The sequence below is a fragment of the Micropterus dolomieu genome, linkage group LG01 (assembly GCF_021292245.1).
Source record: "Micropterus dolomieu isolate WLL.071019.BEF.003 ecotype Adirondacks linkage group LG01, ASM2129224v1, whole genome shotgun sequence".
NCBI classification, from domain to species: domain Eukaryota; kingdom Metazoa; phylum Chordata; class Actinopteri; order Centrarchiformes; family Centrarchidae; genus Micropterus; species Micropterus dolomieu.
This window is the reverse complement of record NC_060150.1, coordinates 43,830,228-43,842,585: the sequence shown is the minus strand read 5'-3', so window position 1 is coordinate 43,842,585 and position 12,358 is coordinate 43,830,228.

The window sequence follows — 12,358 nt, the reverse complement described above, 5'->3', positions numbered from 1 at the left end:
CGCTGGAGGTCATTTTGCAGGGCTCTGGCAGTGCTCCTCCTGCTCCTCCTTGCACAAAGGCGGAGGTAGCGGTCCTGCTGCTGGGATGTTGCCCTCCTACGGCCTCCTCCACGTCTCCTGATGTACTGGCCTGTCTCCTGGTAGCGCCTCCATGCTCTGGACACTACGCTGACAGACACATCAAACCTTCTTGCCACAGCTCGCATTGATGTGCCATCCTGGATGAGCTGCACTACCTGAGCCACTTGGGTGGGTTGTAGACTTCGTCTCATGCTACCACTAGAGTGAAAGTACCGCCAGCATTCAATAGTGACCAAAGCATCAGCCAGGAAGCATAGGAACTGAGAAGTGGTCTGTGGTCACCACCTGCAGAACCACTCCTTTATTGGGGGTGTCTTGCTAATTGCCTATAATTTCCACCTGTTGTCTATTCCATTTGCACAACAGCATGTGAAATTGATTGTCAATCAGTGTTGCTTCCTAAGTGGACAGTTTGATTTCACAGGAGTGTGACTGACTTGAAGTTACATTGTGTTGTTTAAGTGTTCCCTTTATTTTTTTGAGCAGTATATAAAAAAACATTTCAATCATGCAAATGTGAAGAAAATGACATATACATGCTAACAGGATATAACAAATTTTATTCACATTAGCCTGCAGAAAAATGTTGTCTAATAATAATAACAACTAAGAAAATTAATGACAGCGTGCCTTGGAGAAAAAAACAAGCACCGTATATTCAGTTGCATAATGTGTTACCATCTAGTAATTTGCCATACTGGGCCTGCATTATGATTCTTAAGAGGAAGGAAAACACAGACTATCAGAGCTACAACAGTAGACCCATGGAGGTGCTGCCTTGGGTTTTAATTTGGGATGTTTACATTGTGCTCATATTTAAAATCATGTCAGTTATTGTAATTTCTTCTAGGAAATTTTCAGTGATGCAGCAAATAGTGAATAATGATTACTGGTGCTAAAAAGATGTATAAAGAGTATCTTCAAGCTAAACAAAGACAGATTTCCATTCTTTGGTACTAGATTATGATTGTGTTTATGAATACAAAACACACAAAGGAATGGGAGCACTTAAGCCAAATGTTTAGTTTTTACTCAATGTAGACTTATATGATTATATTAAGGAATCCTTTGGGGTTAAAATATGTTTGATTCGAAACCATAACTCCCAGCTTTAAATGGTCAGGTTAAAGGGTTTGGATTCAGGAGGTTTGGAAGTTCTGTTTAGTCTAGATCAATATTTCAAGCACAGACTTCAGGTTAGATTCTTGGTTGTAAGGAATATATACTGCACTTATGTTCATGGCTGATCCCAAACCATATGGTTAAGGGCAATTCCATATATTCCTGTTACCAGTGCTTGAAGTAGGCCCGCACTTCTACATTTTAGCGGGAATGTTTTCTTGTCTAACAGCACTTCTCTCAAGCGGCTGGTACTCTTCTCTGCCCTCTCCATATCAGGATCTCTGGGCACTACATGACGTTCACCTGTTCACGTTCTCACCTGCCTTCAAGTCTCTGTTGGCGGAGACAGAGCAGAAAGTGAAGCTCAGGTGACTTTCATGCACGCAGGTTGGGTCGAGTTGTGGATAATTGCACCAGTGTGCAATGTTTTCCAGCAAACCGCAACAATCTGAGAGTGTTCCCTTGACAACTAAGCCGATACTCGCATGCGGAATGTCAGCACGCACAACTTTCTTTGATGTCAGTGTAGGTTAGCAAGGTGTCCTTTACTCGCTCCTCTCTCTCTCTCATTGACAACGGATCCGTCTGTGAACAGCCTCTCCTCTTCATGCATAATCTGAATCAGAACATGCACTGGAGGAAGCGACAGGTGTCGTGCCGAAAAAAATCATCCACTGAAAACTCACTGACCCCTGCCGGAGCACGCACAACATGTTAAAGCTGTAACGCCCAGTATCTATAGCCTATGGATCTACAGCTGCTTTTATCTCAAACAGCCATAACATGCAAATAAGCATTACTTCATGTCCATGGTAACAATAGTTTTCCACTTGCCAAAAAGTGATTGCAGAAAGTAATTGCAGCGTCAACCTTGTGACTTAAATAAGACAAAAGTCTGTCTGGTCAGTGTGGAAATGACAGCTGGTTTTCTGAAGACTGAAACCAACTACTGCCAACTTTAGAATGTTGGTGTTAGTTGGGTGCAGTCTGAGCAGTGTGCAAGCAGCTTAACATTTTCCCTAATCAAACCAGCTAATACACACACACATGAATGAATAGTACTGACCCCTATTTTTTTTCCACTGCCTGTTACTATTTCAAACACTGTAGTACACTATGTACTTACTTGCATAGTGTGTGTATTTGTTGTCTCAACTCAAACAGGGCCAATGGGTTGTCGTTGGTCCCTCCCCTTCTGTTATCTTGCTAAGGTGGTGACCATTGAAGGGTGAGAAGTGCTTGACATTCCACACTCAACACCCTCCAGGCACTTTTTATATACAGTCTATGCTCATAATGCACGGCACTGTACTATGACTGTCAGTGTGAACGCATTTATGTGCTCAAAATAGCAAGTCCAAATATGGAAGAGTGTGAATTCAGACACAGTCCTTATTTCTCCTATAATATGTTGTTTAATTCTATCATTATTTGCCACATAATCTTTAGACATTCCCTTGAGAATGTAGTTTTGTTTGAGAAAACGTTGACAAGTACTAAGTAAGTGGTTACCTCTTTCCTGGGTAGAAAAAGTGAAAGCATAGAGAGAAATAACGGTATGCCTGGATGGTCCAACAAAAGTGGGTGTACCCCACTGTTGATGTTTTAGATAATTAGATACATTTGATAAAGCAGAACAAGAAAGGGCTGAGAAATGAAACAGTAAATACTTCCTCTTTTGTAGTATTGAAATCATCTACTGCATGCCATAACAAAGAATAAATATTTATCAAAGAGCAGAAATATGTCAATAATAGCAAGACAAAAACATTTATGAAAATCAGTCAATCACTTATTGAAAGCTTGAGAATAAATACGTGCATATGTGTACATACAATGGGCATATTGTACAAATGAATGATAGAATCATAATGTGACCAGGCATGTCTTCGTCTTTTGTTTTTATTTTTTTTTGCAGCCTAGTGGCAGAGACAAGCCCCAGCCTCACTGCTGTTTTGCTGAATTGTCTGCACCTCGCGGGCTCATTTATCACCATTGATGAACCACACAAAGAATATTATATAGTTTTTAAATAGTACTTGACATAAACCTGCGAGTAAGCACGGCAGCACGACACGCACCCAAAACTCTGCATAAGATCGGTGAAGGGCAGGCAAGTAGAGCAGTGAGGAAATGATCAACAAGCCTCAGTTTATCTGTAACGTTACATGTACAAGTTACAGTGACAAATGAATAGACTATGTAAATCGTTAGTCGGGGGCAGCCCTAATATCGATCGATCGATCGATATAGATAGATAGATAACTCAATTTATTTTAAGTTTAATATTTTATATTATTTTATGTTTAATATTTTATTAATATTTTCTGAACTTGTTTAATGTTCTGTAAAGTTGTGGATCAGCGCATTTGGCAAGTTTGAAGTCAACAAACCACATAATCGAAAATTACATGGAAAATAATGCAATAACTGAAACAAGGTAGGCAACAGGAGTCAAAGCTGGTTTCTGTTTGATGTTCATAAGCACCTAATCACTGTGTTACAGAAACAGGGTATCTAGGCAACCAATATAAAGACAAAAAAATGCCAGTAGTGTTATTATGGTTTAGACAGGCAGAATGTACGAATACGTTTTAGGTTAATTGAACATAGTCTGCACAGTAATGTGATTTAGGTTTTCGTTCTTATTTAAGGTTCTACAGATTTGTGTGGAATGAACTGTCACTGAAATGTGGTGTATACATAGTGGGAGTTTAAATTAAACAATACATCATTGTGAAGTATACTTTCAATTTGCAAATATAAAATGTTGCCAATCTTGCAAAAATGAAAGAAGAAAGGCACCTTGATCATTTTGGAAAACAAATTTAAATAAATTAAAATGAAAGCTAGATATGGTAAACATTAGATTTTTGCCTTAATGTATTCTTGTGTTGTTCACTGTAATGATTCATTATAATAAGAGCAATGAGGTGTGACTGTAACTGTTAAAAACACTTAATTCAAATCCTGTCCTGTGTGCTCATATCGTCCGGCCTGGGAGTCATAACACCGCATCCTCTGTTATGTCTAAAAAACTCATGGCAGACTGTTAATTTATTCAGGGGAAGTAGTGAACTACACAAAATAGAATCAGCTCACAGGGATTGTAAAACAAAAAGCTGAATATAGTTCAAACAGCCCGTTTCATAATGAAAAAGAAAATACAACAGTCATTACCGTTAACATGCAGAAGTTTAAATAGTTTAATCTGGTCCAGTCACATTTGACAGTTACGTGATTAATTAGTACATTTTTGACATATCCACATTACACAATTGGCTGTTATATCACATGATTGATACAGCTGCAGGGTTATTTCAGTCAATATTAAAGATTAGCCTAATCATTACAGCCCAGCACATCTCAAGTAGTGCTGTTGCATGTGGAGGATTTAAATTCAATGGTCATCATAGAGCAGCACACACCACATCCTTCACACTTAGCCTGTTTAATGCCTTGACAATATCTTAACAGCATGTCATCCTTTCATTTTAACAGACTTAACATATTTCAGAGCTGTGATCCAATGCTCTGTGAAAATATGAATTGCCAATTTGTCCACAGTTGAATATGACAAATCTAACAGTGATTTGGCTGAGGACCTGATTACTCACAATTGCCAGTTCGGAAAATCTTTTCTTACACCAGTGGGAGCAATGACAAAGAACAATTGATGTATAAGGGATTCTGCCTTTAGCCTGACTACATGTAATTTCAATGTTTTTCTAAGCAAGGTGAAGGAAAAACATACTGTATGTTTGCGAGAGCAAGATGCAAAAATGAAAAAACAAAAAAATTGCATTGGTTAATTTCTGCCAAGAAAAGAACAGTGATAAATATGTCTAGCTTTCATAAAAAAAAATAAAAAAAAATACATAAAAAATAAACCCAAGCAAGCTAGGTCTGAAGAATGTAAGATTTTCTCATGCCAATGCTGCAAAACCTGGGTGTCATCCATGCTTTTATTTCATCCATGTTAGATTTTTGTGACTCACTTTATACAGGGTTGAACCAAAAAAAACTTACTTCACTTGTTACCAGTAAGATTTAGAATCAATTTTAAGATTTTACTGATCACTTTTAAAGCACTATATGGTTTTGCTCCCAGCTACATTGCTGAGTTACTGCTCCCTTATGAGCCAGAACAAAACCTCAGATCCTCGGGCAGGGCTCTGTTGGCTGTTTCAAAGTCCCAGCTCAAGTCTAAAGGTGACCGGGCTTTTGCAGTCTGGGCCGCTCAGCTATGGAACTCCCTGCCTGAGAACCTGAGGCTTGCAGGATCAGAGACATCTTTTAAATCACTTCTGAAAAATATATATCTTTTAAAAAATGTATGTATGACACTTTTTTAAAATTGCTTGATTTCATGTCTTGATGTATGGCCTCTGTCCTGCAATGTTCTAAATCAGCGGGTGTCTTTTAAAGCAATTTGTAACTTTGTTTTGATAAGTGCTGTATAAATAAAGTTTATTATTATAATGCTCATTATGTTGTATTTTAAAGGTTAGTGATGAAGGATACTAAAGGGAAATTTTTAGTCCAGAGCAAACTGTGCTTGTAGTGGACACCAATTGGGTTTCAGTCTTAATGTTAGTTTTGTTCTCAGCCCAAATCTTAATTCTGGACGAACATGGACATGCCCCAGCTTAAATATGGTGTACTTAAAATAAATAGGATAGGTATACTTTTACTTTTAATTAGGATGCACATTAAAAATTGAAAATAAATAAATAAAATGCTACAGCTGACCTTGTCATAGCCAACACCGTTCACATTCTTGAAAATACATGCCAGGCACCTGAGGTCATCCATGGCACTGACAAGTCTGTAAGCTATCTGGCAGCTGTCAGTCTTGATGTAGCCACTCGCAGAAGCCCCAGCTGGTCAGCTCACCCTTATTTATGGGATGAAATTGAGCTTCTTGCCACTCACCTGTTCCCTTGCTCTCATTGTTATCCGTTAATGTGATTGGATAGATTCAATAATGGAATATGATGTATTATTTATTAGGTTGAGTTAAGCATGACTTATTGAGTGAGTTTGTCCTCCTTCATCCAGTATCAGTTGACAATTGATTTGATATTTCTTCTGTTCTTATTACTTGAATTGCACACTGGTAAAAGTCAAAACTGCTCAGTAAAAACGATGGAAGAAAGGAAACAAATGACAGCTTTAAGGTCATCTGCTAACTTTATCTTGCAAATTCTAAGACCCAAGATTATTAGTTTCGCCACATTGGCAGTGACTGCTGAGTGCAATATCTGGGGGCCCGTACAATTAACATACAGCTCCATCTAGCCTCTGGCCTTAGAATAAGTAGAAGGCAATTATAAAAAAACAGAGCATTGTGAGAGCAAAGAGAATGACACAGCCATCTTCTCAATGATATTGAAGTGGGAAACAGTGGAGACATTTAAATGAAATTATAGAAAAATGGGCATTGCACATGAACTGACACCCAATTTCCTGATAACCCTGCACAGAAGTGTAATCACAGCAAGTAAAAATGATATCTTTAATTGTGTCTAAAAAAAGTCTGAAACCTAGAAAACAAATCTTTCCATTATTATGCATCTACACAACAGTGATTGCACTTTATACTTTTAAATGATTTACACAAACATCGAAATATGGACCATTACTGGAAAAAAAGTATTTCAATATCAGTATGAAAGACACATGTTTCCAATGCGCATACAAATGTGAATGGGTATAACTGTGCAAGAAAAAGTAAGTGAACTGCTTTTTTTTATTTTGCTGGACTGAATAAAAAGGCAGAAATCTTCCATGTAATAGCAATTGGTAAATGTGATGTAGATGTAACTCATCTCTTTAGTGGTCTCAAAACATATATGTGTGCTTTGGTTGGTGTGTCAGTCGGTAACACTAATTTAATAGTCAGTTGGTGGATCTACAACATAAAAGTTTTTAGAGCCTACCAACCAGAGTAGGGATGACCAAACTTTTCTGATTGTGGGCCATACACACAAAAAATGCCCCATCTTTTCAGTTCTGCCATCAACTGAGGTAAATGTTTTTCATTTTCAGCAAATAACAGTAGTGTTAGGCTGATGTGCTAGCTTACAGTGAATCTCTCTCTAGTATGTCTGTCTTGCTAACCTAGCTGAGCAGTGCATCTCTTGGTCTGTCTGTGCGTTGCTTGCTTGCCAGCCACACCCAAAAGTCAGAGTGAAATACAACTATAAGACAAGTCAATAACATGGTGCTTGATGCACGCTCCACTGCTGAAACACTTCTCAGACGCTTCCAGTGGAAGCTGACACCGGACAGAGGACGGAACAAAACCGTGGCGCAGCTGTAATGCGACACAGACAAAGTCAGTGGACTTGGAGTTATACTGACAGATGGAGCAAACTCTTTTAAAGCAGGCAGGATTGTAGAGTGAGCACATTGTGGTCAGGTAGGAGGGTCCCTTAGAAGGAATTTTGCTAATTGAGCCAGGGAGTTGCATGTCGATTTAAGTGGTGCTCTTAAAGTTTTAATTGGGAGCACCAGCTCAGCTACTAGTGGAAACAATAAAGCAGAACTGATGAACAAACAATACATACCTCATACATATGTCTGAGACAACAATAGATTTTTCAAATAAAGTAACACAAACTCTTTAACAAGTGTGGCACTGAGAGATGTACATTTACTTGATCATTTTATGCAAGAATAGCTGACCGTAATGAAAGGATGTGAACCTATACAGTTTTCATTTGATGACACCCACAGACATCAGCATCTATTTTCAGACACCTTATAAATTGGTATCTGTCTTTAGACAAGCAAAATTCTATGCCACAAAAAAACATGTCAGTTTGTGCGTCATCCAACTAGAGGTGAGATAAAAGGCCACTTTGTACGATGTCCGAGAACTGATGCTGAAGTCTGAAGGATGTTTTCAAGTGACTCCAGACAGCCATATCTACCCACACCAATTTAATAGTGCAAAAGATTAACATCAAACAAACTGTAGGGTAGGTAATCCTTCAATGTTTAGCTAGGGTGAGGATAGAGCAGGTGGGGAACACAGAACACAATATGTTGTCATAAATCACACTATAATCAGGAACATTTCAATATTGTACTTTCTTTTTGCAGAGTACAGGCTTGTAAACGCTGGCTTTGTTGGCTAAGCAGCACAGCTAGGTCAATTAATTAATTTGTATGATTGGAAGGCAATGCTATATGCAAACAAGACTTATAGTCTGGAGTTGTGCTAGCATGCTAACATGCTCACAATGACAATGCTAACATTCTGATGTTAAGCAGGTATAATGTTTGTGTGCATTTTAGTTTAACTAGTAAGCATGCTAACATTTGCTGTTTAGCAATAACCACTGAGCACAGCTGAGGCTAAGGGTAATGTAGACCAGTTATCCTGAGGGAGACATAAATGCCTGTACCACATTTCAAGGCAATCCATCTATTGCCCAAACAGCAATAAGTCCCCAGAGATCTGCTAAGTGTCAAAACAAGTAAACTTTTTTCCCAGTGGCTATTGTCTTGCTGTTCACGGAGTCACATATGGAAGTGAGCATGCTCGAAGTTGGAGTTACTGTGCCAAACTGATGCTTTAAGCTTTGAGTAATGAAGCCAGGTGCATTTGCTAAAGGTTGATAACACACACTCAGACACTGTGGCTGATTTCCTGGCGACAATATGCCAGAATTGTTTGACGTCTTATTAGGTCTTTAGATGTCTTGTTTAAGAATGTTGTGAGAGGCATGGCTAATTAAATTGGCTTTCTAGCAGCGTGTGACTGGTGTGCATTGTGCATTGATGTGTCTGGGAACGAGTTGACAAATATTCAATGTGTGAATGTCTCAACAATGAAAGAAAGTTTTTTTTTTTTTTTTTTAAGATATGGCTGAGCATTCTTTATTCTGCTGGTTTTGATTTACAATGATGTAATGAACAACAACAATGTGACACATCAACATTTGCACAGATACATGCACAGTATTCAGACACTAACACTTGTATCTCTTCTGAACTTCAGTCACATGACAAATGATGATTGTAAAGGTCATGTTGCAGATTAATTTGAGAGACAGACAGTAATAGACAGATGAACATGAATGAATTTGGACTTGATTTAGACAACACTACTCTGTGGCAAACAGTGACGTATATGACTGAGACCTTTACAAAATAAACAACTGCCTTTCAAAGCAAATCTATGCACTTTTCAATCACTTATCATTTTTCTTTATATTCTTTATACATTTTCTCAAGTACTTATTTCCGTTAACACGTTTTGTTCATAGTACATCATTTTAATGCACCTGTACAGTAAATAAAGCTTCCGTTACTCCCATTGGAAGTGTACAAGGGAGACCAAAGCATCTTGATAATGTGAGCGAGGAAATGTTCACAGTAGAGGCTAAGAAAAGGTCATCTTGACAGAAAAGAATTAGAATATGACAGAAATGTCAGGAGGCATTTCTATTAAAATGCCAATATTTTGCTATATCAGTCTAAGCAGGTCATCAAGATAAGACCTTTATACTGTTTTGCCTTTCTGTCAAATTCTGGCATTTTCTACAAGACGAATTATATAGGTGCATTTCATTTTAAAAGGGGAGAACTTTAGCCTTTCACACACCTTATATTTACATCTTCCCCTTGAGTGCATTTCAACAGTGTTTAATTCTTTAGAGGTCAGTTGTATGTGTCCTATGGAGGCACTAATTGGTATTTTGCAACTCCCCACATTAGGAATCCTGTAAGAAATATGTAAAATTTGAAATTGAGTAGTATCTCGTATGTGTTTTTTTGTCTAACTGAAACTGTCCTAATCACAGTTCCTATCGAAATCATGCCCCAACACACACACATACAGAATGATTTAGTTTCTAGTTTAATACAATTTCGTGGTGCTATATATGCTGCTCTGTTTACCAAATGAGTTATTCATACATCTTATTTCCTTGCAGGTACATGGCGAAATTGATGGAATATGTGTCATATCACTCTCTGACATCTGCTTATATTTATCAGCCTCTAAGTCCTTGCATTGGTTCCTTCATTAGAGAGGTGACACCAAACTCCATCAAGACTTGATATCCCCCTAGCACCTGAGCTAAATTGGATTTTAAATAAATGTCAGAGTGAGTTTTACATAAACATTGGGGAGCGCAAATGTAAGTTTGGTATCAGATTTGAGAAAGAAACACACAGTATGTGTAAGGTAATATCATATCAGGTTGCTCCATTGTCATTTGCCTGGCCTGAAAATGACAGATAGTGCAAAATGTAACAGGATGTGATTTTAGTGTTAGGAGGCCCCCCTCAAGTTTTGTTTCCACCATGTTTTGGTTAAACACCTCTTTAAATACTTTTGGAACAATTCCTCGGAGGTATAAATTGTTGAAGATCATCACTTTTAGATTTTACCAAGTTAAAATAGTATGGATAATGGATTTTACTGGAATTCCATACACTGTACCCATTCCTTCCAACATTAGTATTGAAACTATAATAAAACAATTGTTGGATTATAATCAGAGCTTTCAATTCAATTCTTGTAAACACAAATAATGTTTTTGTAGTGAGCTCGGTCTGTGAATGTAGCCCATTAAGACAATGTCTGGGCTAAACAAGTAAACATTGACTTGGCCTTGATTGATCAAGGATTTTATGTTCCCTTTAATCATTTTCCGACGAGAATGGCTCAGAATATTCTTCTGACAACAGAAAGTAAAGAGAAAAAATGGTGCAAAACACAAAATAGCTGTTGGTTATGCTGAAAACAAAGAAGACAATGCATATTGACAATTCTACAACAAAAGATGATTAAGATTTATTAAGAGTCCATTGAACAGGTTGATATACTGAGCATGAATCCACACTCACCTGTGCAGTACTGTTGCAAATATAGTGTAGCAGGTTCTTCAGCAAACTAGCTTCAATATAACCAATTGAGATGTATTTCAATATATCAAAATATGCGTAAGACTGGCAACAAGGTCAAGGTGTGTTGTCGAAATTAGTGAAAAGTAGCAGCTCAAAATTTTAAACACTGTATCGGGTGCACAGTCATGGCAAGGATCAAAACAAAAATAATACCGCTACTCACAGATGAATAGTCTATTTATCTGTGAGTGCCAGTATTCTGTCAGTCCAATCACACAATTTTCGATGGTTTTATTTCATGTAAATTACCCCTCTTCTCATGGTAGGTGTGTAGATTGTATGAATTACCTTTTGATGTTTTAGCTCCTCTGATCCAAAAGTAATTACTCAGTAAACCCTGTAATAATTAGAATGAATTAAAGTACAGTGGAGAATGTGAGTGGGGAAATTGCATTTGAAACACACTTCTCATGGTGCTGTTTTAAATTTTTTATTTGGAAAATAAGATGACTGAATGTAAAATGTAATACTATGGTATGTGTATTCCTTGTTTTCTCAACCGGGAGAAGTAACCTTTGTGGTCAAAGCCAGCCAAGAAAACGCAAAAGCATGATCAATATCTGAGGGTAGTGACCTGAGTGGCAGTTTCTCTCTGCTCCACTGCTTAAGTATGTTATTTTCTAAGAGAGAACTTATGACCTGATACATTGAACAGTCAGACCACCCCATGATTGCCACCTGCTCTCAAATCACTCTGCACTTTTGAAAAGCTCTGTTCTAAGAGGATGTGTTATTATGAATTTAACATACACAGTAATCTTCACAATGAACAGTCCACACAGGGACATCACACCACAGAATTGCTGATGAGTTTCATTATCCATGTCTATGTATGGACTATTTTCATCTGTTATTGTATACCAATTAATACTATTGTGGTATTATGGTTCTACGATGAATGACAAATGCTCAGAATTACAGGAATAATGTGCCATAATGTTTTAATTCTTAGTTATTTGGGATTTATTTTAGTAACCCAAGTTGTAATTATCAACACACAACACTTTTGGCAAGACATTGCCATCAACTCCTGATTAAATACATTTTCCTGCTTTGCATAATGCTGTTAACACATTTCCATCTCTTCTGTTCATTCACTGTCAAAACAAGTCATGTGTGTTAACCTTTTTATTTGCTCCCCACTCACCACTGCTACAGATAAATCCCTTTGAGTCTTTCACCAATGCCATGCTGCTTATCACATACTGTGCCTTGCTGTGGTCACAGC